We start from the raw sequence: 16,078 nt of genomic DNA, 5'->3' as shown, positions 1-16,078 counted from the left end.
AAAAGAAGATGACTCCTCTCTCTTATTCCACCACCTTATACATATCTTAGGCACTTTTAAAAGGTGGCTGTCAGAATTTAGCAGGGCCGTTTTGTATTCAGCCCTCTTATGGTGGGGATGAATGCAGATCAGTGCCTTCACTTGCGAATGCTTGATACGTCCCCCCCAAGAAAAAAAAAAAAAAAAAAATCCCTCGCACAAACGATTATGAATTCAGGAGGAAACTTGGGCCCTGTTTGAATAGCATGAGCTGTGGGCTGATTCTACTGCTAAGAGGAACAGAGGAGATCAGCCCTCATTGTCAGGCCTGACAAGATTAAGTCCACTCAAAAAGATGATCAAACTAAGCCCGATTCCGGGTGGAGAAGCTAAGCGTGAAGTGGTGGCATAGGTGGCTACTCTGAGGGCGCAAACTGAGACATAATGCATTTCTTAGCCCCTTTATCCATCCATTTTCTACCGCTTTATCCTCCACAGGAGCGTCGGCGGGGGGTAGGCTGTGCCAAACTCAGCTGACGTAGGTCAATAGGCGAGTCCATCGCAGGACCACATAGAGACAAACAACAGGGCCCAAGATTCCGACTGAATTCCTAAATGTTTGTGCATGCAAACTCCATGCAGAAAGGCTCTTGTTCTAACTGCTCAAGCAAAATATCTAACCCTAACCCTAACCCTGACATAAAACAAATTCTAACACTCCCTTTAAATTTGTGAGGACCAGGCAAAGTGTCCTAACAGGGTCAAAATGTCCTCCCAAAGATAGGTCTGAATCAAACAGGAGCATCACAAGCACCTTGTGAAGAAACGTCCGTGTGTCCCTCACTTCTGGACAAGCCACAGTAAAGTAAGTGGCGCTCAGGTTGTTATCTGTCTGCAAAGGAATGAATCAACTGGTTTCTGTTCCATTTTCTGCAAAAGGGATCAGTATCTTTAACCTCATTATTCTGCTGCACGTGTGTGTGTTACCTAAGACATTAGACTCACCTCAGTTGCAGAGCTTTGTTGCCTTCTTTTTTTTTTGCTCTGCTAATAACCGCCGCCCGGTAATGAATGTGGTTATTACAGGAACAGCTGTACAGTGTAGTACAAACATAAATCGGGGGAATTCCTGCTGGAGAAGACAACCCATTTGGTAGCATATCAGATAAATACATCTCATTTGAAATGTCGCCGCATTCACCCCGCGCCCCATCTTCCGTTCTTCTAGTTTATGCGCGGTCTCTTATGACCAGCCATGCTAGTTGATTATAACATTATAAGAGTTGCCTGCTCAGCATTCAAAAGTATTACAGCCTCCACTACTGTAACAGCCATGTGTCTTCCTCTGGACATTTTCATCTCCTATGCAAATACAGACCCAATGGAGCCAGTAATCATTCATCAGGAAACTGTCTCCAAATGGTAACTGCTTCTGTCCTGCTCATTTATTATTCATCACCATGGTCCAGTCAGGCAGCAAGAGGCTCCACTGGTACCACATACACAGTCAGCCTCACTCCACTGTTTATCTCTCTCACTGGGGGTATTGAAATAAGGGGGAAAAGTCCAATGTTCACTTAGCCTGCTGCTGAGTGTCAGAAGTGAGGCTGTGTTAGTAGCTTGGTTCACGTCTTTGCCCCCGGTATTGATAAAACACCTTGGCCGCTGCTGATACTCCTGTTCATTACTGTGTTTAATGAGAAACTTCTGCATAGACTGCACAACATTTCGCAAATAAGAGGGAAATTTATTTGGGGTGGGGCGGGGGACACCCAGGAAGAGTTTCATCACAGACGTGACAGGCAATATGACAAATAAGGAAGTGCCTCATAAACAGGGCAATATACAAACACCTCAGTGGAAATTCATCTCTCTCTCTCTCTCTCTCTCTCTTCTGCCATCATGTGCGGTGTTTAACTGAAATTACACAGAAGCAGTGGAAACAGCAAAGCAACATGTTAACCAAGCAAAGGAAGAAAAATGAGCCACCTTGGATGCGGCGGCGTGCTGCTACTATGTCTTTCGGATGTCTTGTCTTAATCCCTGCAGGAATGTCCCCGTCTCTGAATTAATAAGCCCTCGGAATGTGTTGTGCGTGCATTTAGAGGTCTATCTCATTCTGTTATGATCCTCCACAGCAGACTCCATGTAAACGCACCTCGTGTCGAAGTAAGTTCCGAGTTTGAACGGTTTTCTAGCAGGAGCCTGTATACTTGTGATGGATGAATTCCAGGTAGCGTATTCATCAAGGCTGTCAACTTGTGAAATGAAGAAAAGAGTGTTTGTGTAATGCTGTACAACCATAGCCTGGCAAATATTTTAGTAATGGAACACATCCAGAAAACATATGTTTCTTGTCTTCAGGTTGGCTGATAAGTTACATTTATGGCAGTTGACTTTTTGCCCCATGGTGACAACTTTGGCGAGATATGCCAACTGTTTAAGTTTTCACCTGTGAGGGTTTTGTGAAGTTTATAAAAAGGGCCTGGGTACATCCCCCTCTAGTCTGTCATCATACTTAAGTGAGGCATTGTCTAGGCCCTGCAGCTTCCCCAGATATAACTGCCAGTGATGCAATTTACCCAAGACCCCCCAGGGCCCATAATTCTCTTTGTAGCTTGTCTGACAATTTGCTAAGCAGTTGAGTCAGGGACACAGAAAGACTGAAAAGTGCAGCAATTACAGATGGTTTGCCGAACGCCAGGCGCTGCAGATGTTTCTGCAAGGTTATGTGAACCATTTAATTTTTCAGACATAAAGTGAAAACTGAAATATTGGACTCTTAGTCCCAGCTATCACAAGCCCCCCAGCAATACACTGACAAGCAAATATATGGGGAGCTTTCGGAATTCAAATAATGCAGCGTGGGTTTTCTTTCAGGGGGGAAATATTTATTTTGTGGCAATCATCAAGAGAACTGCAGATATGGTGCAAGCCAAAGGGCAAAATTGGCAAAAAAAAAAATTTGGAGACCCACTTTATCTACTATTGGTGCCTTCTTGGCAACCCAGATTCACTGCATCACATTAATCACACTGCCAAGTGTAAGAAATTGCACCAGAGGAAGGCGTTGGCTCTAAGCTATAATGACATACATTCAGCACACATGAGATGCTTCAACTGATGAACTACACCACGTGGAGGGAGCCAAGTCTGTCTATGTGATGATGATGCTCAGCGTTTCCTTCCACATTTCATGTTTCAGACGTGTTTTTTTTTTTTCTTCTCTCTCTCTCTCTCTCTCCCCACTTCTTTTTTATCAAGCCATCTGCAGTACTGCAAAACTATCACCATGCTGTTCACAAGGACACCAGTTTCACTGAAAAGTTGAATTTATGCAAAGATCTGTCATGCTGCCTTCATATTTGTGGTGACTCCTGTGTATGTTTGTGGATATAAATGAGGTGCAAACAAGGACAGGAAGAGATAGTCTTTCTATTTTTCTATTTTTCATGTTGATGCCGTTATCTATGGAAGTAAAATAATGTTTTCATTTTTCACTCTTTGGGTTTTTGTTTTTTTTCACCTTCTTCCCTCACAGTAAACCCTCCACAATCCACCGATAATTGATTGTAAGAGTGAAATTGCACATTACAATCTGGGATACAGTTGCCAGAGGGATGGCGTGAAGGAAACTTAATCACAAATGAGAGGACAGGATGAAAGACGCTGCTTTAATTCACCTCAACTGATTTGATAATAAAACTTGAGCCCATTTCACAGTGCAGCCAATTATGTCTTCACTGAGTTTTGTCATCATGTCTGAAAATACCTCGACGGGACCTTACGACATGTCAACATTTCTCCCAGCTCTCTCGCTACTTTAAAAACTTAAGCTCTTTTTTTTTTTTTGACTGATTCCGCAATGCAAAACATGCAAGAGGGCCCCAAGGTGACAGGAAGTATGAGTCAATTCTTCATGTGAAGGAAGTAATTAATTAGGATGTCAAATTCACGGAGCATCCTTGCCTTCATTTTTCTTCTTAATTGGGAAATAATTTGGAGTTTGGATAGGTGGCAGATCCCATCTAATGAAGATTGACACCTGTTATTCCTCCCCGTCCTCGCCGCCCACCACGGACAAAAACGTATTAATGGCCGTGTCCTTCTGTAAGGTTACACACACGCACTCACTCGTCCTCGGGGCTCTGTGTGCGGTCACAGGGGTTCTGATAGACAATGCTGATTGGTGGGCCGCTGAGTACCGCCCTTCGGGGCAGACCTAGGTGACACAACATGACTGCTCTCTAGGGCTTGGCTGCTCATATCCCATGTAACAGCTGTCACTCCCAGAGTGATGACTTCATTTTGACTGCAGCAATACCTCCTGGAAGGCTGCTTGAGATTATTGCCCCCCTGAAAGTAATATCGCTGTTAACATAACGTCCAACAGTCGAGTATACCTGCGTTTTCGCGCAGCCTGACGAGGCGTTGATGAGCCCACCTTAAAAATGAAAGCTCCTATATAATGGAAGAAAGATTAATTGCCCCACAGCGTGGTCGTAATCCACAAAGTGAAGCAGTGTGAGATTAGGTGGGATTTAGACTCTTGCTATACACTCGGATAAGGACATATCTACACATATGTAAAGCGTAACTCGCATACAAATATGTGGGTGGTTAACAAAACATGCACAGAAGAAACTTAAGCACAAACATTCTTTTTACACACACACACACACACACACACGCATGGGTTTGTGCAGATATCCTTTAAGAACTGACTTCCATTGCCCCAATTAAGCAATCTTAACCCTAACACTAACCACACTTCAAATAGCCCTAAACTTAGCTGCCACATTAGGACCAGGCTTTGTTTCCCATGAGGACTACTGGTCCTGACGAGGTCAGTGTCTGCGACCAGAAAGGTCCTAAAGAGGTACCAAATATAAGTATGCACACACAGCTGCTAAACCAGCCACCAAATGTCACTTTTCAATCCAGAGTCATTCACCAGAGACACAGAAGTGCGCTGTGTTGTCACAGGACAGAGAATCTTAATCAAACCTGAGCTCTGTCGGTACGTTGCTCACTTCTTCTTCTTTTTTTTCCACACAAAGCCAAATTAAATGTGTGACAGTGGGAAGAATTGCACTTGTTGTGGAGACCTAAACCTGTTTACACAGTCACATGGAGACGTGTCATCCTTTAGGAGGGACAAAATGCAAACAGGAGAAAAAAAAAGGTTAAAGTCAATCTGTGGCTAAGCTAAGCTAAGCTATAGTAACTGAATGTCATCATCCTCTCTGGTAGACCTGTGTGTGTGTGTGTGTGTGTGTGTGTTTGAAGTTAGTAACAAGAGAAACAGCAACAGAGGGATTAATTATTATTATTTGTGAGTAGTCGATGGGGCAGTTTGAAACGGTTAAGCATGACTGGATTAAAACACCGGCACACTCATTCGTTTTTATACTCTAATCCTCTTAGTGCCCACTCCTAATACGTTTCTATATCTTTCTTATCTCTTACTGAAGTGAAATATCAGATTAGATGCCAGGCTTTGACTCTATCTCATTACAACCTTATCTGACACTGAGGGGTTGTGCACTTTTGGTCAGGTGGAGTCCAGCTGCAGTCCTGTGCGCCGCTGGACTTTCTGCCTTTTTGTTTTAAAGATGTAGAATGAAGATTTTGGTGTTGCCCAAGTCGTGGATATTAGTTTTTTTTTGTTTTTTTTTGCAATGTTTATAAAATGCAACAGTGTAAATCACTTTTTTGACAAGCAATGATACGATATGATGAACGTGAATACAAGGCTTCACCTTCACATCTAAGCGTAACTATGACTATAACACAGCTCACCTGCAGCCCGAGGTCTATTGACTGTGACGTGTCTAAACCTGTGCGCATATACCTACACATGCAGGTGTGTGATAGTAGAGTGCAAATCCGACACACAAGTAAGTCTATCAGTTTGCGACCTTGATTAGATTTGTACGCCGCCCCCAAGCTGAGCTCGATCTCGCGCTGCTAAAATCAATCACTTTCTTGCAAAAGATAATGAAACATATGAGAACACTGGATTCACTATAAATCAATGGATTTGCTCTCATGGAGGCTGTCTCTAATGCCATATTTCATAACTATCTCATGCAGGAAGGAAATGCTATTGTGTTGCTTTTGGCACTACAAACAAAAATAAGCGGAGGGAAGTGAGTTTTAAGCTCAGGGGGCAGAGGTGCAGCTTGTGCAGTGAAACAATGTAGCTTGTAGGTGCACTTTGACCTGGAATAAGTGGGTCACACACACGTCCAGTATATCCATGCCACGTTGGGAGAGCGTGAAGAAAACCAATCATGCTGTAACCCCTCAGTGATGTTCCTATTAGTCCTGTTAGCGTCCAAACCAAATGAACAAGAAGAAGCTGAAACTAGCAACTGATGATAATTAAATTACATGTTGTTGTTTTGTTTTGTTTTCTTTTTAAGTTAAATCAGATACAGAGAATACTGAGACACAAACAGCGTGTGTACAGTAGCTCCTTTTAAACCGTCTTAAGCAATTGTAATTGTGTTATTATTGGATTTATTTAACACTGAACCGCCAACACTGTTGCTTTATTAAAATGTTGGCATGGGTTTATTGACACTTCAGCCGTTCTCTCGAGCAAGTGGTGGGTATCACAGCTGCCAGAGATTTCACATTTCTCGTAATAACAGGACAGAGTGACTGTTCTCCTTTCTGGCGTGTTCAGTTTGACAGTTGGTAAAATGGGACGACCATGAGAATGCAGCATACACTGTGCACTTGAAGCGTCTAAATGGCATATTAGTTACCTCACATAACACTGTGGGCGCCAACACGGTCCTCGGTTTACAGCACACAGCGCAAGTTTGTTTAGGGTGTGCCAACAATAATGTTTTGCCTTTGTTCTATTATTAATGGCTGTTTTTTTTTTTTTTTTACGTGTAAAATGCACCAACTTAACTGGAGAAGCCTCTTTCAATACCCCAAATAAGTCCGGTGCACCTGCATTATAGATTTGCACCAAAGTTAATGATGTAGACACTGGATGGGGAAGTAAAACCGGTTTTCCTCGCTACTGCTTTGCACCAGGTGTGAGGGAGGGTCCTCAGGATCACTTATTCACACTGATAGTGTGCCAGAGTCCCGTGGGGTCACTAATAGAGATCGATGCCAGAACCTATGTCTCATTGATCTGAAGGAGAACCTTGAATATGGGGAAAATTCTCTGTGAAGCTTTGGTGAGTATACTGGACGCCACACATGCGGCAACTATAGTGCATCGCTCTCCAGCACCAGTGCAAGACTGGGGTCAGCCCCTAGACTGATTAGCATACGCTTTCTATGCTTTCTGAAGGGGGAGAGAGAACGGTGGTGGCTGCAAGGATACAAAATATAGAAACAAAAAAGATATCGTCTGGAGAGGCTGCAAATGGTCCTTATTCCCCACAAAAACGGTGGAGAAAAGGGTAAAAGTTCAACGTCTCTCTTTATCCACCTTGAGATGATCCTGCTTTTGCGGTCCTCAGCAGCAAAGGAATCAGTCAAGAGTCAAGCAGAGGAAAAAGAACACAAGTGTGTGTTGAATGTCCATCCCGAGGCTGAGCCACAGACAGAATTTTTCCCCATTTTTGTGATCACCCAGGGACACCGCAGAGGAGGACTCAGGTTGCGGCACCAACAGCAATATAACCATATCGATGGGGAAGTTAAACTGTGTAGCTGCAGGAGAGAGGCTCCATGAAGCAGGTTCTTTTTTTTATTTATTTATTTCTAATCCATTGTTAGACTTTACAAGGTGGGCAGTGTTACAAAGTTAGATGTGCAAGAGATGCAGAAAACATATTTTGAAGTTATCCTGTCAAGTTTTTTGTTTGTTTTTACTCAATGATCATGATGAGGACTGTGAGTAAGTTGCTATTTTTTTTTGTTTCAAGTGGTGGCCATAGATATACAGAGATGTGCACTGTTCTGATTGAAAAGGCATGGAAAAGAAGAGTGCCATCTGCTAATTCTGTTTGACTCAAACCTGATGTCACTTTGTAAAGTATACTTCAGCGTTGCAGTGTTCTCTCTCAGTTGCATGTGTTCTGGCACTCAATGTACCTGATCCTGCTTCAATGCATTGTCCTCGAGCATGTACATCTGCATAGTGAGCATGGGTGAATGGTGATTTTCGTTACGTCATGTACACCAGTTTAGACCTCGAGATTGTTCCCATTTTGCACTGATTCTGAATAACATCTTGGAAAATAGCCAGTGTCCAGGGAGCAAGAGGAAAACTGTTGAGGAGTAATGCCCCCCTCCCTGAAGAACTGCTGATATCATCTACATCTCTTGGCTTATAAGGCGCTCCTAAATTCAAATGTATGGTTGGTTGAAACACATGAATGAAAGGTGGAATACAAATAGCTTAGCTTTACAACCAAATTGTGAAGCGGTTTCCAGGGAAGCAGAACACTTGAGTGTTGATATCTCTCTCACTATCTCCTCCTTTCCCTCTCTGTCTTTATCTCTGGCTGCAGTGTGAGGATCGCTATGGGGAAATTGCCCATGAATGAAACAACTGTTGACACAAAGGGAATTATTTTTTTTGCCCTCGCTCCACTGTACTGGCAGTGGATTATGAAATACTGTGATCCATCCTCAGTCCTCAGGCCTCAGCAAACATTAGCTGACACATGGGGGAAAGGAATCCCCATAGCCTCAGGGCCAGATTGCCTCCTGCCAAAAGATACAGTACCACCCCAATAAGAGAGATAATAAAGCCAGTCGGTTGCCAGACAGAACAATTATCTCAAATATTCAGGTATGAAGGACATTCATACGCCTCAAGGTTGCGTGGAATAATACAAGAAGTGAAGAAACATGCTGCTTCAATAGAAATAGGTAACCTGAATAAGTATGAATGTACGTGGGACTACACGGAATGACTTCCTTCATGTTTATACTCCAGTTTGTTTTCTGCCATTCAAGATTCCTCTTGTTAACAAGCAGTGTTATAGGCATTTCTTTTTTCTTCCTCCCTTGCCTACACTAAAAATGTCATCATTGTTTGTCTGTTCGGATGTCAAATAGTGACAAGGAATTCTCTATATGAGGACTGTTGTCAGATGCAAAAGTGGAAATGGCACGGCATTATAGTGGGACCACAAAACCTCTTCTCTCAGTGTTTAGGTACGGCATAGAGTACCACAAAAGTGGAATTGGCTGTGGTAAATGCATATTTCAAGAAGAGGGTGGATCATAGGGTGACCTATAAGAGTGGAGGACTATATACTATCTGAAGAAGATAGGAGACAGCAAGGTGATGCCAGGCGAGAACTAGGCAGCGTCAAATGGAAGTCTGTCGGATGACTTTGGAAACCAAGAAGAGGACGCAAGTAAAAGAGCCAAATATTAAATGGTGGAAGCTGCAAAAGGTAGAATCTTGTGCAGAGTTCAGGGAGTATTGACAGGCTCTGAGAGGCATTGAAGACTTATCAGAAGACTGGAAAAGTGCAGCCAAGGCGGTGAGAGATACAGCCAAGAAGGTGTTTGGTGTATCCACTGGACAGAGGAAAGAGGATAAGGAAACTTGGTGGTGGAATGAGGAAGTAGAGGAATGCATCCAAAGGAAGAGGATGGCAAAGAAAAAGTGGAACAGCCAGAGTGAAAGTAGTCTTTCTGTGCAGCAAAGAGAGATGCGGCAAAGGAAAAGGCTTATGGTGCATTGTGTGAGAGACTTGACACTTAAAAAAAGGAGGGAAGGACTTCTATCGATTGGCTAGACAGACAGAGCTGGAAAAGATGTGAAGCAGGTTAGAGTGATTAGGGACAGAAATGGAAACGTACTAACAAGTGAACAGCATGTGTTGAGATGATGGAAGGAGTACTTTGAGGAGCTGATGAATGAGGAAAATGAGAGAGCGAGGGCGACAGATGGCGGGGAGACAGGGCCTCAGGAAGTGCAGAAGATTAGTAAGGTGGGAGTGAGGGCAACTGAAAAGAGGATGAAGAGTGCAAAGGCAGTTGGTCCAGATGACCTACCTGTGGAGGCATGGTGATGTCTGGGAGAGAAAGCGGTCGACGTTTGGACCAGATTGTTTAACAATCTTGGAGAGCAAAAAAGAAATGCCTGAGGAATGGAGATAATGTGTAGTGGTACCAATTTTCAAGAACGGGGTGATGTGCAGAATTGTAGTAATTACAATAGATATAAAGTTGATCAGCCACACTGTAAAGATCTGGAAATGAATCGCTGAAACTTGATTAAGAAAAGAAGTGTCTACCAGCAGCAGTATGGTTTCATGCCAAGCCATCATGAGTACCACAGATGCTATGTTTACTTGCAGAGTTGAGGTGTGCAGATGGAGTGACGAATGGGTTAAGAAGGAGGTGGGATTACATCAGGGATCAGCTCTGAGTCCCCTCCTGTTTGCAATGGTGATGGACAGGTTGACAGATAAGGTCAGGCATCGAGTCTCCATGGACTGTGTTGTTTGCAGATGATATTGTAATCTGTAGTGAGAGTATGGAGCAGGTAGAAGAGAGCCTGAAGAGGTGCAGGTATGCACTGGAGAGAAGAGAAATTAAAGTCTGTAGAAGCTAGGCAGTATACCTGTGTGTGTGTGTGTGTGTGTGTGAATGGCAGTGAGACAGGTGGTACAGTGCAAGGAGTAGGGGTGAAGAAGAGAGTTCAGGCAGGGTGGAATGAGTGTCAGGGGTTACGTGTGACAGAAGGATGGCAGCAAAAGTGTAGGGGAAGGTCTACAAGATAGCACTGAGACTACTGAGAGCTGGAGGTGAAGATGCCGAGGTTTTTGTTGGGAGTGACCAGGATGGACAGGATTAGACTTGAGCAAGTTGAATGGTTTGGAAATAAAGCAAGAGAGGCAAGGTTGAGATGGTTTGATCTTGTTCGGAGCAGGCACTGTGAACATATTGGACAAAGGATGCTGAAGGTGTAGCTGCCAGGCAGGAAAAGAGGACCACAGAAAAGGTTTGACGAGGACACAAGGGATGGGTAAGATGGAGGCAGAAGATGCACTGTCGCAAACCCTTAAAGGAGACACCAAAAGAAAGCATCCTTAATATGCTGCATGATCTTACCTGTATTACAATGAGGAAACCACAGATTGTACCTTTAAATATGCTCTGACATTGAGACTTGTCGCTCATTTTGAAATTTATCCTAAGATGAGCCGCAGCCCAGGTTTTCCTTTGTCCCTGTACAGCAGCTGCCACACTATCTGCCCCGAGCACAGCCATGGAGGCTAAAGTCCTGATGCTGTGACTGATGTGACATACAGCAGTAAAACTAAAAGCAACTCTTTTATGGTTTAAAAGGCACTGAATTAAAAATCTACCCCTTTTAAGACCCCATGTTTACTCTGGGGGAGAATCAGCACATGTCAGTTTGTCTTAACACCCAAAGGAAGTGACAAAAGGATCAGAAGGCAAACTAAATTCATGTCTCAGGTCTGGGATTGGTTGCAATGGGCGTGGGTAAACAGTACAAACTCGTGTGTGTGTGTATATATTTTGAAAAATGAAGGAACTCCAGCTCTCCATGGATCACCGTGTGGTGTTAAAATACAATCTGCTTACCCCAGACTACTCTGTGCTGGATGCACAATTAGTGTATACTAAACAGCATGATATGCCTTTTATGTGTTATTTCCTTAATCCCACATTGCACAGAGGGATAAGAGTCTCCCAGGAAAATCAATCCACCTGTATCCCTGTGTTTTCTCCTACCAAGATATCTGCAAAGGGAACCGACACCTTCCAGTAGCACCTTGCACCACCTTTAGCACCAAAGGCTTTGAAGACAGCTAATTTCCATACTCATTTTTTTTCTTTTCTACCTTCCCGCACCATAATTCCAGACCAGGCGTGAGGCGAGAAGACATGTCGCTTGATCTAATAGTGGAGGACTAATTGCATTCTGGTATACATGTCTGGAATTCAAAATGTCCAACAAAAACATGTTGTGCAAGCAGACCACATACAAGTTTGCAACAATTAATAAGCCTCCTTCAGGGGAGAGAATTTTGGACTGTCTCGCCTCCCAGAAGACTACACTGGTGCCTTTATTGATATCAGCAGCCAGATAGAGACAGGCCTGTCATCCCCAGGCAGCATGACTCCACTGGGGCTCCACTGTGACTGGACTGTTATGAGGCCAGCTTAGCCAGCCTGCTCCAATCATAGGCACACAAACAAGCCCCTGACCACACTGAATGCTAAGCCAGATCAGTCTCGGGGGGTGGTTTGTCAGGTTTTTGCAGGGATAACATAGCATGAGATTATTTTTTTCCCTCTCTCGCTGTCTTTCTCATGCTCACTCTCGCCGTCTCTCTCCCTCTGTTTCTATCTCTGTCTGTTATTTGAATTCTCTTTTCTCCGAGGAGGAGAATGCCTTTTTTTCGACACATGCTGACATGCACAAACGCACTCACATCCATACATAGTGGCACAGACACAAATACGCCTGTGTGCTTACACCCACACACGCTCTCACACTCTCACCACCTATCTCAGCCCTCGACGCAAGCTGCCAAAGCGTTGAAGGTCTCCGCTTATATGGTTCAAATGTGTTTCAGTTGCCGGAATTAAGACGAGGTGTTGACAAGCTAAAATAACAAATTTGCCAGACTTATTCAGCCTATACCGTCGCATGGCGCTGGCAATCATGTGTTAAGGTGATGGAGCGTAACAATCTGAACCAACAATCATAGGACAAACTCCTCATTACCATGAAGGCACTGGTGGCACATTATGAGAAGCAATGAACAAGACTCCCGCTCATGCAACTGCATCTATCACACAGGCAACATATGGGCGCCCGCAGGGGTGGCTGTGCTTCCCCGCCGGGGGTTTGCTAACAACATTGCCGTGGTCAGTGTTAACGTAAATGTCACTGTCTTTATGAAAACCTAATTTTTCACTGTAGCAACACATTAGCATTTGAGTAAGTAACATGAAGGTTTCTATCTTAAATGAAAATGGGCACAGCTGTTGTGGGTTTGTTTGGGAGACAGATAGGGATGGTGGTGTGTGTGTGTGTGTGTGTGTGTGTGTGTGTGTGTGTTCTATGGAAGGAGGTTATCCCCTGTGAATATAACCTCATTCTCTCATTTTGAAGTACACAGGCTAGTCAGGATTTGGAGTATTACCACAGCTAAATCAGCCTCAGCCGATCAAAAAGATAAATAAATAAGTTGGATATTAGGTTTGATAGATTAGCGCGGGGAATAACACCAACAATATGTTTTGCTCCCCTTTATACCGCGAGGTTACACAGATCAACAAACACATTTAGTTAAAACTGACATATGTCACCAATTTTGAAAATGCAAGCATTTATTAATCCCATGCAAGGGGAGAGGTACTGACCATGAGTTTTCTGTTCCCTATGGGTGGTTGACGGAGGCACACAGGCACTCTAATTTGTCTTGACAAGAAAACGACCATAAAGACGCCCAAGGTAGGGTGGAGGTTGGTGGGACCAGATAAGCTCCGTGTTGTAGAGATGGTATCACATGACAACAATGTCCCACCCAGGTACCACACCACATTTTCAGGTGCTCTATATCCACAACGGTGTGCCTATTAATCAAAGCTGACATGGAATAAACACAGCGCACACAAAGCTAATTGACTGTGCACCAGGTGAACAGGAACTTGTGTGTTCACAGACCAGGTCTATTGTCTATTCAGAGTCATGGGTGTGCCTGGCTTCTTATCCCAGTTATGGTTTCCGGCCTCCAAACAAAGCCAACTGATTTTGAGCATCAGCGTAATCAGATCAAACTGAAATCTCCGGCCTGGTTTTGTGTCTGTGATTATAACCATTGTGCCTCATGCTATACGGGAAGAAAATGTTAAATACCGCCGTGATTTATAAAATCAAGCATTTAAAAACATGCAGCGAAGACTTGGTCCAAAGTGCATCGACTCCGGTTGCCAAGATATTTCCACAGTCCTGCAGTTATTCATTGTAAATAGGGATTATGGCTTTTTGGCCAGCGTTTTTGCTTAGCTTCCACATCTACATTTATTTTGCAATTAATATAAGGAGATGGATATTGATTTGGAGAACTGTTTTGCCAAAGTACCACGTGTGTTCCTCTTGCATGTCATCACTTCTAGGCCTAAGTTTGTGATACGGCCATTTAAAAGTGCGAAAACTACTTTGCACGATGAAGTAAACTGCTAATATTTAAAGCTGCAATTCCACTTTGAAGCGATTACTTCGACAAATAGCCATTTACAGTTTAAAATGCTATTTAACATACAAACATTCAAAGAGAGACAGTGAGTGCACGCTTGGCTTGAAACATTACAGGACTGTACACAAAGTCTGTTAATTGCCATCTAACGGCATAAATAGTGAAACCAATTATGCACAAACAGAACAAGCTTCACTTAAGCATGTTTCATTTCGGTGGCAAATGGGTCATTGGGTTACTAATTATTAATTGTTTAAACCTCCACAAACTGCATATTAAATCAATGCAGCTTTTGATGATCAGGAGTCCCACCGACCATGCGACTTCAAACAGCCGCAACAATTCTTGTCGCTCATTTGCATACGTACATAACAAGCAGCCGTTTCCATAAACCTGAAGGAGGAAGTTCAGGAGAACCACTGACATTCACTGGAGTACACACAATGTGAAAATCAAAATCGGATCTTTTGTAGATTAAAACGATGGAAACATTTCATTCCCTAATAGAGGATAGCACACTGCCCAGAAAAAAAAAAAAAAACATGCACTTCATTTGAACTCATGAATCCACAGAGAGTTGACAGGGAGAGAGAAAGAAACAGCAGTGAGTGATATTCACGCCGATTACGTGACATATCGCTGAGCTACAGCGACTGAACTCTTTGTTGCTGAACTTAATCGCTACAGGAGACCGGGAAAGTAAGGGTTTTAAAAAAAATACGATTAAATTTAGAGTTAGACAACAACAACAACAACAGCAGCAACAGAAATAGTTGGCAAACAGCAGAAAGAGTCTGCTTTGTGTACTTGGAGTCATGTTGGCGAGCCCAAGGGACTTAGTGAACCTTCAGATGGATAGAGTGAGTTGTTACTAATCGATGTATCATGGACAGACACGGCGTGGAATGAAGTGGAGGTCGTATCGTCATTGACGAGAGGGCCATTGATTAAGCTTGTTCGTTCCCCTTCCTTTTAATGCCTCTGGCGAGGGGTGCTCAGGTGTAATCATTTTTTGTTGGGAGGTTGGAGAAGATGTATGGAAGCAAACTATTATAACAACAACATTATCCGCTCCAGCCAGAATAATCATGGCCATCTTGGCCATTTGGAATCAATGCGCCACAGTCTGTCTCCGCTGTTTTGTGCTATAGTCACTGTAAGTCCCGAGCATGGGCCAAGCTGCACTATACCGGGGAAGACATAGGGGTGATAAAGCCAGCATCTGTTAGACGAGCTCATATATTCTTTTCCAAGAAAGAAGCAAGGACAGACTACAGACATGTGCCATTGCTTGGCAGCAGAGAGAAGAAAAAAAACAGACATGACATTTAATCAGTCATTCTCTGTGTACTTTCAACTGCACTGGTTCAAGCTTTCTACCACAAATGCTTCAAATAAACTAGAAACCAGTGTGAGGTTGTGAAATTCCCATGGACTTAAATAGTCTAGGTCTTCCTTCTGTATACCAGCAGAAAAAAAACGAAGTTTGCACAGCCTTGATGCACACACACACACACACACAAATGTCCAGAAAACCAAACAAACAAAAAAGTTGAAATCCTGACAGTAAATTAAGAAATAATAATGAATTGTTTGCAATTCTTCAAAAAGGTAAATCTCTCTTAGACATCTTATCATTTGTCATTCATTTGACTTCTGCCTATTTTGTTGTTGTTTGCTGTCTAAACTATAATCAAAACAAGAATGACAGCCTTTTTGTGCGTAGACTACAAACACCACCACACCAGCTCATCGGTTTGGTGGAGGCATCATTTAATCGGTGTGGTATTAAATGATGCCCAAAATAGTGGCGCAGGACATCACCACGTCAGTGTGGAGCTGACCTTTTGTATGTAAAATCTGCTCTTTTGTCACTTTTGAGAAGATGAGCGATAATTGTTGCTGAAGATATGAAGAAC

This window comes from Solea senegalensis, linkage group LG12 (assembly GCF_019176455.1).
Source record: "Solea senegalensis isolate Sse05_10M linkage group LG12, IFAPA_SoseM_1, whole genome shotgun sequence".
Taxonomy (NCBI): domain Eukaryota; kingdom Metazoa; phylum Chordata; class Actinopteri; order Pleuronectiformes; family Soleidae; genus Solea; species Solea senegalensis.
Note: the sequence above shows the minus strand (reverse complement) of the source record.